Raw genomic sequence first — 12,625 nt, 5'->3', positions numbered from 1 at the left:
CCCACTTGACTTCACACTCCAGGATATCTGCCTCTAGGTGAGTGATCACACCATTATGGTTATCTGGGTCATGAAGATCTTTTTTGTACAGTTCTTCTGTGTATTCTTGCCACCTCTTCTTAATATCTTCTGCTTCTGTTAGGTCCATACCATTTCTGTGCTTTATTGTGCCTATCTTTGCATGAAACGTTCCCTTGGTATCTCTAATTTTCTTGAAGAGATCTCTAGTCTTTCCCATTCTATTGTTTTCCTCTATTTCTTTGCACTGGTCACTGAGGAAGGCTTTCTTATCTCTCCTTGCTATCTTTGGAACTCTGTATTCAAATGGGTATATCTTTCTTTTTCTACTTTGCCTTTTGCTTCTCTTCTTCTTTCAGCAATTTGTAAGGCTTCCTCAGACAACCATTTTGCCTTTTTGCATATCTTTTTCTTGGGATGGTTTTGTTCAATGCCTCCTGAATAATGTTACGAACCTCCTTCCATAGTTCTCTGTCTATCAGATCTAATCCCTTGAATCTTATTTGTCACTTTCACTGTATAATTGTAAGGGATTTGATTTAGGTCATACCTGAATGGCCTAGTGATTTTCTCTACTTTCTTCAATTTAAGTCTGAATTTTGCAATAATGATTTTGGATTTTAGCCAGGTGTGTTTTCTGCTTTTTACATTGACTCACTTGGTTAATTTTTTTCAGGTTATACACTGAACAAATGTTTTATATCTTGGCTAAATAAAAAACAGGAAATAATGAAGCAAAAGGGTATAATCTTTCATATAACTGTTGCAGCCCAAAGACCCACAGTCTAAAACAGTGGCTAAATATTTCTAATACTCCATTCTGGGAGGAGCTCCCTAAAAAGTTGAATTATACTTTGTTCATTGAACAATGAGCTTTTACCGGAAGGGTTCAACCCTTAAAAGAAACAAAATCTAACTGAAACTCAAAAAAGTGACCCAGTACTTTAAGAGAACAGTGAATTATAAGAGGAGGGTATTTGGAATTAGCAGCTGAATTTGAATCATGGTTTTACATTTAGTAAACTGGGTAAATTCAGATCATTTATTAAACTTTTCTGAGCCTAAATTACTTGTTTGTAAAACTTCAAAGGTAATTCTTAATTGACAGAATTGTTTGGAAATTCTAATCTTTAGAATTAAAGTTTTTACAAATGCCTCAGACTTCCCTGGGGGTCCAGTGTTTAAGACTCTGCACTTCTAACGCCAGGGGCTTGGTTTCAGTCCCTGGCTGGGGAACTAAGATCCACATGCTTGTCATGCGGTGCGGCTGAAAATACAATAAGAGAAAATGAGTGTGGCATCCATCTTTTGGTAGCTTAATTGTACACCTTTTCACCCCACTTACAGTGCACTGCACATGGCACCCAGTCAATAAGAATGATTAGAATTCCCATCATCAAAATTCCCTGATGAAATGGCTGAAATATTCTGTGAACATATGAAATGAAGATGTAGTTTCATCTTCAGTGTCATTGGCCTGCTCTAATAGCTGAAACATAGCATATACAAGACCTAGAGATTTCAAACAAAATTTGTAGATTGCAAGACTTTGACTCGTGCTAAAATATCTGGTGGTTTGGGATTTCCTCGGAGTAGCCAGAAAGGAGATCTTGGCTTCAGAAGCAGATTCATAAAATATGTACTAGAACAGATTCTAGAAACTAGGCTCTTAGAGAACTAAGTTACAGTAATTCACTGTGTGGGCATTGACGGAAATGTGCACACAACAACTCTAGGCAGAAACTAGAACCCTTGCTACTCCCTCTGTCTGTTTTTCCTTACATAACTTTCCTTCTAAAACAGCAGAGTTGCATTTGTGAATTATTTGTTTTAAATATTAAAATAACAAATGCCATAGATGAAGCATTTAATAGGATTTCCTAATCTCTCAGAAAGTTACTTCCAAAAGAAGAATTTATTATAAGTAACTAAGCATAACAGAATAGTGATTTTTTTTTTAAAGTGTGAAAAGAGAATCAGAGAAATATCAAAATCACAGTCAAATCCCAAAGAAGCCTCAAGGCCTGGCTTGTGTTGGATCCTTAAAACAGAAATGGATCCCTCCCAGACAGATCTCCCACAAGCGCAGGTTCAAAAATCTGGCAACAACCACTGCCAAGACCTCTCTTGTGTTTTGTTCTTTCCCTTTTGGGAATTTCTAGAAAATGACAGACCCTTTGAAGCCTGTCTATGAATCCCATGGTAAGTACCTTTACTTCTAGAGAAGAGAAATGCTACAACCCCAAGGATGATACTTCTAAAAATACTGTTTTTAGTGTATAAGTAGCTTTTTAAATGAATAATTAATTTGGTGATTAGAAAGGAAAAGTTGTTAATGATAGAAAAACAGCTTATAGCAATTCTTAATGTGTAATTTGAATGTATAGATAAGATTTTGATTGAAAGTAAAGCCAGGGAATGACTTTTGATCTATATCTAGTGAAAGCAAATCTTTCAGTCATAGAATTTCTACTGAGCACTATCATTCTGTTATGTAATTAATCCTCAAAAAACCTGGTTTTGGAGGCCTGATAACAGCCAGCCCAGTAATTGACATTGGCTAGAAACAAAAACCCAAAGCAACATACTATAAAGATGGAATAATAAAATAAAGTTGGGAATAATGATGCTGTCATCTGGCATTAATTGATGTGCAAAAGCACTCAGAGTTCCCAAGAGAAAAGAATTATTTAAATGCAAATTTTTATTATTATGACTACTTTAATTGTTGTAATAAATTCATGAAAATAAGACACCTCACTAGCTTATGCATATATAAAACCTAATAAAATATTTATGAGCCACATACCAGCAGCTTTATCATTTGGCATAAAAAATGATATAATATATTTTAGTCCAAGAAGACGACAGAGGATGAGATGGCTGGATGGCATCACTGACTTCGATGGATGTGAGTCTGAGTGAACTCAAGGAGTTGGTAACGGACAGGGAGGCCTGGCGTGCTGCGATTCATGGGGTCGCGAAGAGTCGGACACGACTGAGCGACTGAATTGAACTGAACTGAGGGCTGCAGAAAATGATGACAGTGATGTTTGGCTTGAAAACTACAGAAAACCTCACACACTTACATAGGAAAAAAAAAGGTCATGATTTGAAAAGATAGATTTTGCAGGCATTGAGTCTCTTTAGAGTAGGGGAGGAATGGAACTCCTTGGTTAGCACATTTTCCAACACAACACCATTTTGGTTTATATGCCATATACAAAACTATTCTTATGCAGTTTTAATGTATGCTACAACTTAGGGATTTCATGTCTTTATATCAACTATACTGCTTTAAATTATCTGAAGAGAAGTGTAATGAATATAAGCTCAGAAAATGGCACCTGAGAGCAGCAGAACATTCTAACACGAGTCAGGAAATCTTGTAGATGATATCATATGACTGTTTAATGAATAATTAACATTTCTAATACCTAGATAATTGATGTTGAGTAGGAAAATATCTAGTAGAAAATGTTAGTATTAATGACCATTATAAGATGCCATATGATTAAGTCATTAAAATACCTTGGCATTTAGTACTGAAATTATTAATGGCTTAACATGTTGGCATGTGTTACCATGTGTTTTAAAGTAATATTACAGAAGTGGGTTCCCCAGAACAGTTTGTGCCTCTGTTGTGGCTTTTATTACTTGCTCCATTTTATATGTTTATGTACAAGCCTTGCTTTTCCTTCCATTTTGTAAGTTTCTGGTGGGTAGAGGTGTGTCTGATTTATCTTTCATGTCTCCATGGTACCTATGTTAGCTGATAGAATACTTTCATTTGCTTTCAAATATTATCTTCCAATAGAAGAACTACTGAATATTTTTAAAATGGTGTTTTACAACCTAAATTGCTATGAATGGTGGATATAGCAAAATAAATAATCATGCTATCTTTCTAATGAAATATTAATAAATAAAATAACACTTAATATTCTGCTAGATTGAAAATGACTTTATTCGAGCTATGATGACCTCTCCACTATAATAGTGACCCTTCTCTCCCTGCTCACCCTCACGTTCCCCATCACTACCTTCCTCCCCCTTGCCCGCTTACCATCTAGATGATTTATGCTGGAACAGGAACATATATGCATATATAAAACATAATAAAATATTTATTTTATTAGATGGAAAAGTTAGGTTTGGAAGGTAGAAAAGATAGGTTTGGAAGGTGAGAAAAAGTGATGTTAACCCTGAGATGCTCATTCTTAAATGGTCTGAATGGTGGCAAGTGCCTGGGGTCAGGAAGTAGCAGTAGTGGGGGAGCGCAGAGAGCTCAATGTCAGAGGCAACTGGAGGACACTGGGGGCCCCCATCCCAGAGGCCAGGTTGCCAAGCAGCATTGCCATCAATCCAAGGAGGACTCTTAGGACACAGAGAGAATGAAGCAGCCCTCCTGCTGTGCCCTGATATCTTATAAATTTGCCTCTGCACCTCCTGGATCAAGAAGAGAAACTCAGAACGACTAATGAGTTCATTTTAAATGGTCGTTTAAGATGGGAAGAAGTTACTTTTTAAGTGGTTGTTGTTGTTCAGTTGCCCAGTTGTGTCTGACTCTTTGCAACCCCATGGACTATTGCATGCCAGGCCTCCCTGTCCCTCACCATCTGCCGGATTGCCCAAGTTCTTCAGCTTCGGCATCAGTCCTTCCAGTGAATATTCAGGGTTGATATCCCTTAAGATTGACTGGTTTGATCTCCTTGTGGTCCAAGGGTTTTAAGTGATAGGGTCAAGTATATTTTGCCGTCACTGGGAAGAGGAGGTGAGAGCAGGATGAAATCAATTGACAAGTTAAAGGATAGGTATGTTTTCTACATGTCTGATCAATGTCTCTTCAGTTTACACTTGCTATATATTTTATTCATTTTTTTCCAAAAAAAATAATAATGAGCACTTGCTATATACTAAGCACTAGACCAGGGTGAGAAGGCAATGGCACCCCACTCCAGTACTCTTGCCTGGGAAATCCCATGGACGGAGGAGCCTGGTGGGCTGCAGTCCATGGGGTCGCTAACAGTCGGACACGACTGAGTGACTTCACTTTCACTTTTCACTTTCACGCATTGGAGGAGGAAATGGCAACCCACTCCAGTGTTCTTGCCTGGAGAATCCCAGGGACAGGGGAGCCTGGTGGGCTGCCGTCCATGGGGTCACACAGAGTCTGACATGACTGAAGTGACTTAGCAGCAGCAGTAGCAGACCAGGGTAACTTTTCACAGAAAAATATAATTATAGTACAAGTATGGAGATTGGCTTCAGGTGAGGTCACAGTTACACGTTTTTGAGAAAAATAAAGTACAGAGACCAGTTATATTATTTATTATTTTAAATGGAATTCCTTACAGGGAACACAGTAATCTGTTGCATGCTACCAGCATTGAAGTCTCTAAGCTAAATCTGCTTGCAGGTTTTCAGTCCAAAGAATGATCTTGGAACCTGAAAACCAATAACTGCATCCTGAACAAGTGCTATTCAACTCTCTTCAACGATATTGGGAAGAAAAATGTGACTTTGAAAGTCATTTAGAAGAATACCAGTTCTGTCTCAGAGAAAATGACATACAGAAAAAATGACATTATTACAAATCTTACATTTTGTTTCATGACAAAATCATTGATAGCATTGCATTACTCAAGTCAAATTAAAAGGGGGATTTGCTGTCAAAATTCAGATATGGATCCAGGACAGATGCAATTACTTTCCTTGTACTCAGCAAATATTTACAAAGCAGCTGCCATATGCCAGGCACTGGTTCCCAAATGGTAAGCAAGATGTAAACTAGTAGAGGAGTTTAAAAACAGAATTCTTTTTCTCAGAAAAATAGACATTATGCTTGTGCATCAGCTAAACTTTTATCTCAAATGAACTGAGTTATTTCCCACTTCAGATATATTCCATGATCTTCAGAAACCCCAACTTACTTCACATCAAAAAATATCCTCTCTGTCTTGGAGACCTTGCTAGCTACCGTTTGAAAACACTTCAGTTTACAGAGTTTCATTGTACATGAGATTTTATCCCCTCTTAGGAAAGAGAGAAATAGCACCACAAGGAACACTGAATTAGTTTACCTGGAATGTAAGTAGGGGAGATGGCCTAAGATAAGAAACCCTTCTCAGTAAAATTTCAGGAGACATGAAAATATCTGAAATGAAACTGGACAGATTCAGAGTTTAAAGAATTTATTTAAACAGCATCAAAGAAGCTTGGCCATGTTTTCTTATTATATGAAGTTATAGCCATTTTAACAGAGTTACGTTTGATTGCACTTTTTTGCTCGTAAACCACATTTGAGCTCAAGGTAGTCGCTGATGATTTAGAAGAAGGTGCATGTCTGGATGATGTTCCCCATACTGTCACTAACTAATTCAGCAGATGTGTAACTACCATTTTGGCTTTGAGTTTTCTTTCAGTTCCAACTGGGGGCATTTTACTTCTCTCAGGTCACTTAGTAGCACTGTGGCTGGTGTAGCATGGAAAACACAAGGACACTGATTCGGAAGAACTGGCTTGAGTTGAGCGTCACCATTCACTGTGATTCAGCCTCTCTAATCTTTTTTTAGCCTGCTTTGAAAATTCTTCTCCATTATGGTTTATTATAGGATATTGAATATAGTTCCCTGTGCTGTACAGTAGGACCTTGTTGTTTATTTAATTAATATATAATAGTTTGTATCTGCTCATCTTAGGCTCCCGATTTATCCCTCCCCCACCCCCCTCCCCCTTTAGTAACTATAAGGTTGTTTTCTATGTCTGTGAGTCTGTTTCTGTTTCAAAAGGTAAGTTCATTGGTATCATATTTTAGATTCTACATATAGGTAATATCGGATGGTAATTGTCTGTCTTTCTAACTTACTCCACTTAGTATGATAATCTCTAAGTCCATCATGTTGCTACAGATTGCATTAATCATTCTTTATGAGTAACATTCCATTGTGTATGTGTATATACCACATTTTCTTTATTCACCTGTTGATGGACATTTCGGTAGCTTCCATGAATTGACTGTTGTGAATAGTGCTGCTGTGAGCATCGGGTTGCATGTATTTTTTCAAATTGGAATTTTCTCCAGATGTGTGCCCAGGAGTGGGATGGCAGGGTCATACAGTAGCGCTGTTTTCAGTTTTTTAAGGAACCTCCATACTGTTCTCCAATTTGTTCTCCAATTTTATAGTAGCTATACCAATTTACATACCCACCAACAGTGTAGGAGGGTTCCCTTTTCTTCACATTCTCTCTAGCATTTATTATTTGTAGATTTTTTTTGATGATGATGATTCTGATGAGTGTGAGGTGACACCTCATTGTAATCTTGATTTTCATTTCTCTAACAGTTAAGAATGTTGAGTATCTTTGTATGTGGTTACTGGCCATCTATATGTCTTCTTTGGAAAAATGTCTGTTTCTGCCCATCTTTCTGGATTGGGTTGTTTGTTTTTTTTTGTTACTGAGTTGTGTGAGCTGTTTGTATATTTTGGAAATTAAACCCTTGCTCGTCACATCATTTGAAAATATTCTCTAAGTTCTCTCTTCATTTTGTTTCTGGTTTCCTTTGCTGTGTAATAACTTATGAGTTTGATTGCAACCTCTCTAATCTTTATCATAAAATGGAATTCTTCAAAGGAACAAGCGAATGAAACCTTGTGTACATGCATGTGTTGTGAACTATAAAGCATTAAATAGAGGTAAGATATTATTTTGTAATTAAATAATGTGGGAGATAAATTTATAAGAGAGGTAATCTCAAATTAGATGACCTAAAATACCTGGTGTTAAGTCAAGTGAAGGTAAAAGTTCTACTATAAAATTATGTAGAAATAAGTAATTTTGGACTCCTATAAATAAAATTACATTTATTAAGATCACCAAGGCTTGAAAGGAAGTAAAGGGAAAAATTATAGTTCAAAACACAAATTATCTATTCTGAGGGGCAAAAAAAGTTCCCTGTCAATCTTTAATAGCTAGCAGGTTTTAAAGCTAGTCAAATTTAGCATAATAATAAAACTTCATTATGTTGAAACCATGCTGATATCATATGCAAATGTACAATCCAGCATTAAAATGATGGGAAAAAAAAATAAAATGATGGAAATACTCAGTGCGGTGACCAAGTGCTAAAGTAACTACTATTTCATTCTTGCTACATCTTTCCATTCCTGTAAGATTTTTGAACTTGAAACATAGTTATATCAAATTAAACCTGTATTTTACTATAATAGGTCCATATGATGTTGATATTTGCATTTTCTTGATATTTATGTTAACTTAGGGAAACAGTGGAAACAGTGTCAGACTTTATTTTTTTGGGCTCCAAAATCACTGCAGATGGTGACTGCAGCCATGAAATTAAAAGACGCTTACTCCTTGGAAGGAAAGTTATGACCAACCTAGATAGCATATTAAGAAGCAGAGACATTACTTTGCCAACAAAGGTCCGTCTAGTCAGGGCTATGGTTTTTCCTGTGGTCATGTATAGATGTGAGAGTTGGACTGTGAAGAAGGCTGAGCGCCAAAGAATTGATGCTTTTGAATTGTGGTGTTGGAGAAGACTCTTGAGAGTCCCTTGGACTGCAAGGAGATCCAACCAGTCCATTCTGAAGGAGATCAGCCCTGGGATTTCTTTGGAAGGAATGATGCTGAAGCTGAAATTCCAGTACTTTGGCCACCTCATGCGAAGAGTTGACTCATTGGAAAAGACTCTGATGCTGGGAGGGATTGGGGGCAGGAGGAGAAGGGGATGACAGAGGATGAGATGGTTGGATGGCATCACTGACTCGATGGACGTGAGTCAGTGACCTCTGGGAGTTGGTGATGGACAGGGAGGCCTGGCGTGCTGCGATTCATGGGGTCGCGAAGAGTCAGACACGACTGAGTGAACTGAACTGAACTGATGTTAACTTTTGATAGATTGAAGAAAAATAATGGAATTAGGTTCATTGATTTCTCAAATTTGTGTAAAAACTGTCTTTCACTAAAAATAATATTAATTTGGGAGCAACATTTCTGAAGATTTATTTCTTCGATAACCATAGGCAACATAATGGAACATGGAACCTAGTTTGAAGGTGCAATCCAATGGCACACATATTTAGCCTTTGGTCAAACCAGGGGACTCAAGTACATAGTGTTGTATGTGTATAGCTCTTATATTTAAGACAGTGTCTAGTCTGTTTTTTTATGGCTCTGGCCAGCCTAGTTGAGGGATTTCACTTTGTAACTACTTTGTCAAATCAATTCTGTCCTTGTGGTTCTATGCAGTGTAACAGTATGACATCCAAAGCTTATTCAGATGAGCAGAGAGAAAATGAATTTCCTTCTGTTCCTCTGTTGAAGGAAAGAGAAAATTCTTCCACCTCTGAATGCTGAGCACATTGTACTATTCTTTATGGTAGATACATGTCAGCATTTTGAGTTTCTGAGGGTACAGAGCCAGGGAAAATCCCACTGGTCCAGTTTCATATTTGCACAAAGGTCAGATCAGGTTAGAAAGTCTAGCTCTGCCCCACATCCTGTCCCAAGAGGGTGGGAAGCTTCCAAACATCTAAGTGACATAAGCTGTGTAACTGGGGCCTGCAGCCTCTGGGAACTGGCCTTGGTGCCTGGGGTGGGAGTGTTTATGGGTGCATTTTAAGCCAGAGACCCACCCTTTCCCCTTCAGGCTACTTCTCAGATCTTCCTGACCACGAAATTTAGCACAGAAAAATCACAAAGCGATCACCCCATTTCCTTCAAGTCAGAGGGACCGTTCTTGGCCTGTGCCAGCTTCATGGGCCTGGGTCCTATACAGTCACAGAGAGCCCGAGGCTATGAAAGCTCCACACTTGGTATAAATGCTCTACTGTCTTAATCGTGAAATTCTTTATTCTTTGTGAACAAGGTGCTCCACTTATTTTTGCATATACATATTTTGTGTACAAAGCCACAAAGCATTTTTGTTTGTTTTTTGGAGTTTTTTAAATTGTGAATTTTTAAAATTATTTTAATTGGAGGATAATTACTTTACAATATTGTGATGGTTTCTACCATACATCAACATGAGTCAACCATAGATATACATGTGTCCCCCCCAACCCTGAACAGCCCCCTACCTCCTTTCTCACCCTATCCCTCTGGGTTGTCCCAGAGCACCGACTTTGAGTGCCCTGCACAAAGCATTTTTAACACAAGAAAGCAGCTGCTTCCTTATCTTACTGGTCTATTACCAACAATAAATGAATCAAAGGAATTTAGGGCTGGAAACAATTAGACTGAGATTAAATTGAGCCTAGTTCTTAATAGAGATTAAATTTAAATGCACTGTGATATTGCACTTCCAGGATACACTTCCAGTATATCACTGCTTTCTTCTTTCCATCTGGGTTGATTAGAATATTTAGAGATGGTAAAGTGCTGTTTGCTAGACACTTCAAAGCAAACATACAGAGTGGATCCATGGAGGTCACTATAGGGTTTTTTATTTTTTAAGTGAGAAAAGCTGGGTGCAACCAAGGTATTGAGTAATAGCCGATCTGTTAATACCGAGGGATGGTGCCAGGCTAACCCAAGTGTGAAGATGAAGAGGTCTGATAGCATCTCTTAGGTTCAGCCTGTTACGTTTGTACTCCTTCTTCCTCATCTAAAATTGATTTCATTTCTGGAAAACTTGACTAGGAATTCTTTTCCTCCCTCTGCCACATGATTTGAGCCAGAAGTCTATATCTCATCTCTGCCTGGCTTTGTTCTCAGTTGACTTTCATGGTTAGAAAGCTATCTGATAATTAACCCCTGTTGTTCCATTAGCTGGTAGTAACTTAAGGTGTGACTGCTCATTGGGGTACTCTGTATGTTAATATTTAATACCGTGCAGTCTTATAGGCACAAAGAGAAGAATTTCTCCCAGAGCCATCATGAAGCCTGCTGACAAGCTAGTGGGTGCTTCCTGAAGGCCTTCAGTGGCACCAGGCAGACATGTGCCATTGTGTCTGCTCGTAAGCACTGCCTGTGTGTAGCTGGGAGACAGAGGAACCGCCTGACTATCCATTTAGTTCACGCCAAGCTTAATAGCTCATCCAGACTCGTTCAGACTATCATATTGTCCCATTTACGGCAGGTGCACATACAGAGAAAATCATGTACTTTACTCAACCCCACTACTTCTTACCCCTCCTCCCCATGACTTTGCTTCCTTGCTCACTGAGAACACAGAATTGTGAGAGAACTTTCATATGCTCCCATCACATCTCTCATTTGTGAGCAACAACACTCCTATATACTGTGCCTTCTCACCTTAACTAATGATTGCCTGTGCTTGATTGACTTTGACTCATCTGCTCAAGGTCGTCACCCCAGCAGTTCACCCTTCTCTTCTGGATCATCCCCACCCTCATACTAATATGCCCTTATTTTTCTTTCTTCTTTTAAATTTGCTTATTTATGTATTTAGGTCATGCTCGGTCTTTGTTGCTGTGTGGGCTCTGTGTGGTTGCTGGGAGCATAGGCTATTCTTGAGTTACGCAGCGCGGACTTCTCGTTACAGCGCCTTCTCTTGTTGTGGAGCACAGGCTCTAGGGTGCTTGGGCTCAGTAGTTGTGGCACACCGGCTTAGTCGCTCCAAGGTGTGTGGAATCTTCCTGGACCAGGAATTGAACCCGTGTCCCCTGTATTGGCAGGCACATTCCTATCGACTGTACCATCAGGGGAGTCCCGTTGTTTTTCTCAGTTTAAAATATATACAATAAGAACATCCTCTTTTCTTGACCCCACTTCCAGCTCAGGCTACCATCTATTTCTCTTTCCCTTTACATCAAAACTTGGTAAGCATTATTATACTTGCTCTTCCAATTTCATGCCTCTCATTTTCTCTCAGCCTGCATCAGTCAAGCTTTTGTCCCCAGTTTACTCCACTGAAACTGCTCCTGTCAGCTTCATCGGTGGCCTCCATGCTTCTCAACCCAGGTGTTTATTCTCAGACTTCCTATTACCTGATTGTCGCTACCTTTGAGGCAGTCCACCACTCCCTTCTCCTTGAAACACTTTTCTTCTCTTGACATCCAGGACTGCACACTCTTGGTTTTCTTCCTTCCTCACCAGCTGCTGCTTCTTGAATCCTTTGCCAACTCTTCCTCTGCTACCCCATCCTCTTAACAATGGAGAGGCCCAAGGAAAAGTCCCCAGACCTTTTCTTCTTCTGAACCTATGTTCACTCCCTTGACCATCTCATCTAGTCCCATGGTTTTAAATATCATCTATATGTGAAAAAAAAAAACAAAAAACAAATAAACAGCTAATCCCTGGTAGCTCAGATGGTAAAAAATCTGCCTGCAGTGCAAGAGACTCTGGTTCAATCCCTGGGTCTGGAAGATCCCCCGGAGAAGGAAATGGCAACCCACCCCTGTATTCTTGCCTAGAGAATTCCATGGACAGACCATAAGGTCACCAAGAGTCAGACACGACTGAGTGATTAACACACACACGTGAAATACTCCCAGATCTTTATCTCCAGCCCAGACCTTTCTCTGGAACTCTAGACTCCTCCAGCTATCTCTACTTCAGTCTAATAAGCATCTCTCACTGAACCCTGATCTCCCCTTCCACGACCAGTCCTGACTCCTCCAGC

Source organism: Bos mutus, chromosome 9, assembly GCF_027580195.1.
Source record: "Bos mutus isolate GX-2022 chromosome 9, NWIPB_WYAK_1.1, whole genome shotgun sequence".
NCBI classification, from domain to species: domain Eukaryota; kingdom Metazoa; phylum Chordata; class Mammalia; order Artiodactyla; family Bovidae; genus Bos; species Bos mutus.
Note: the sequence above shows the minus strand (reverse complement) of the source record.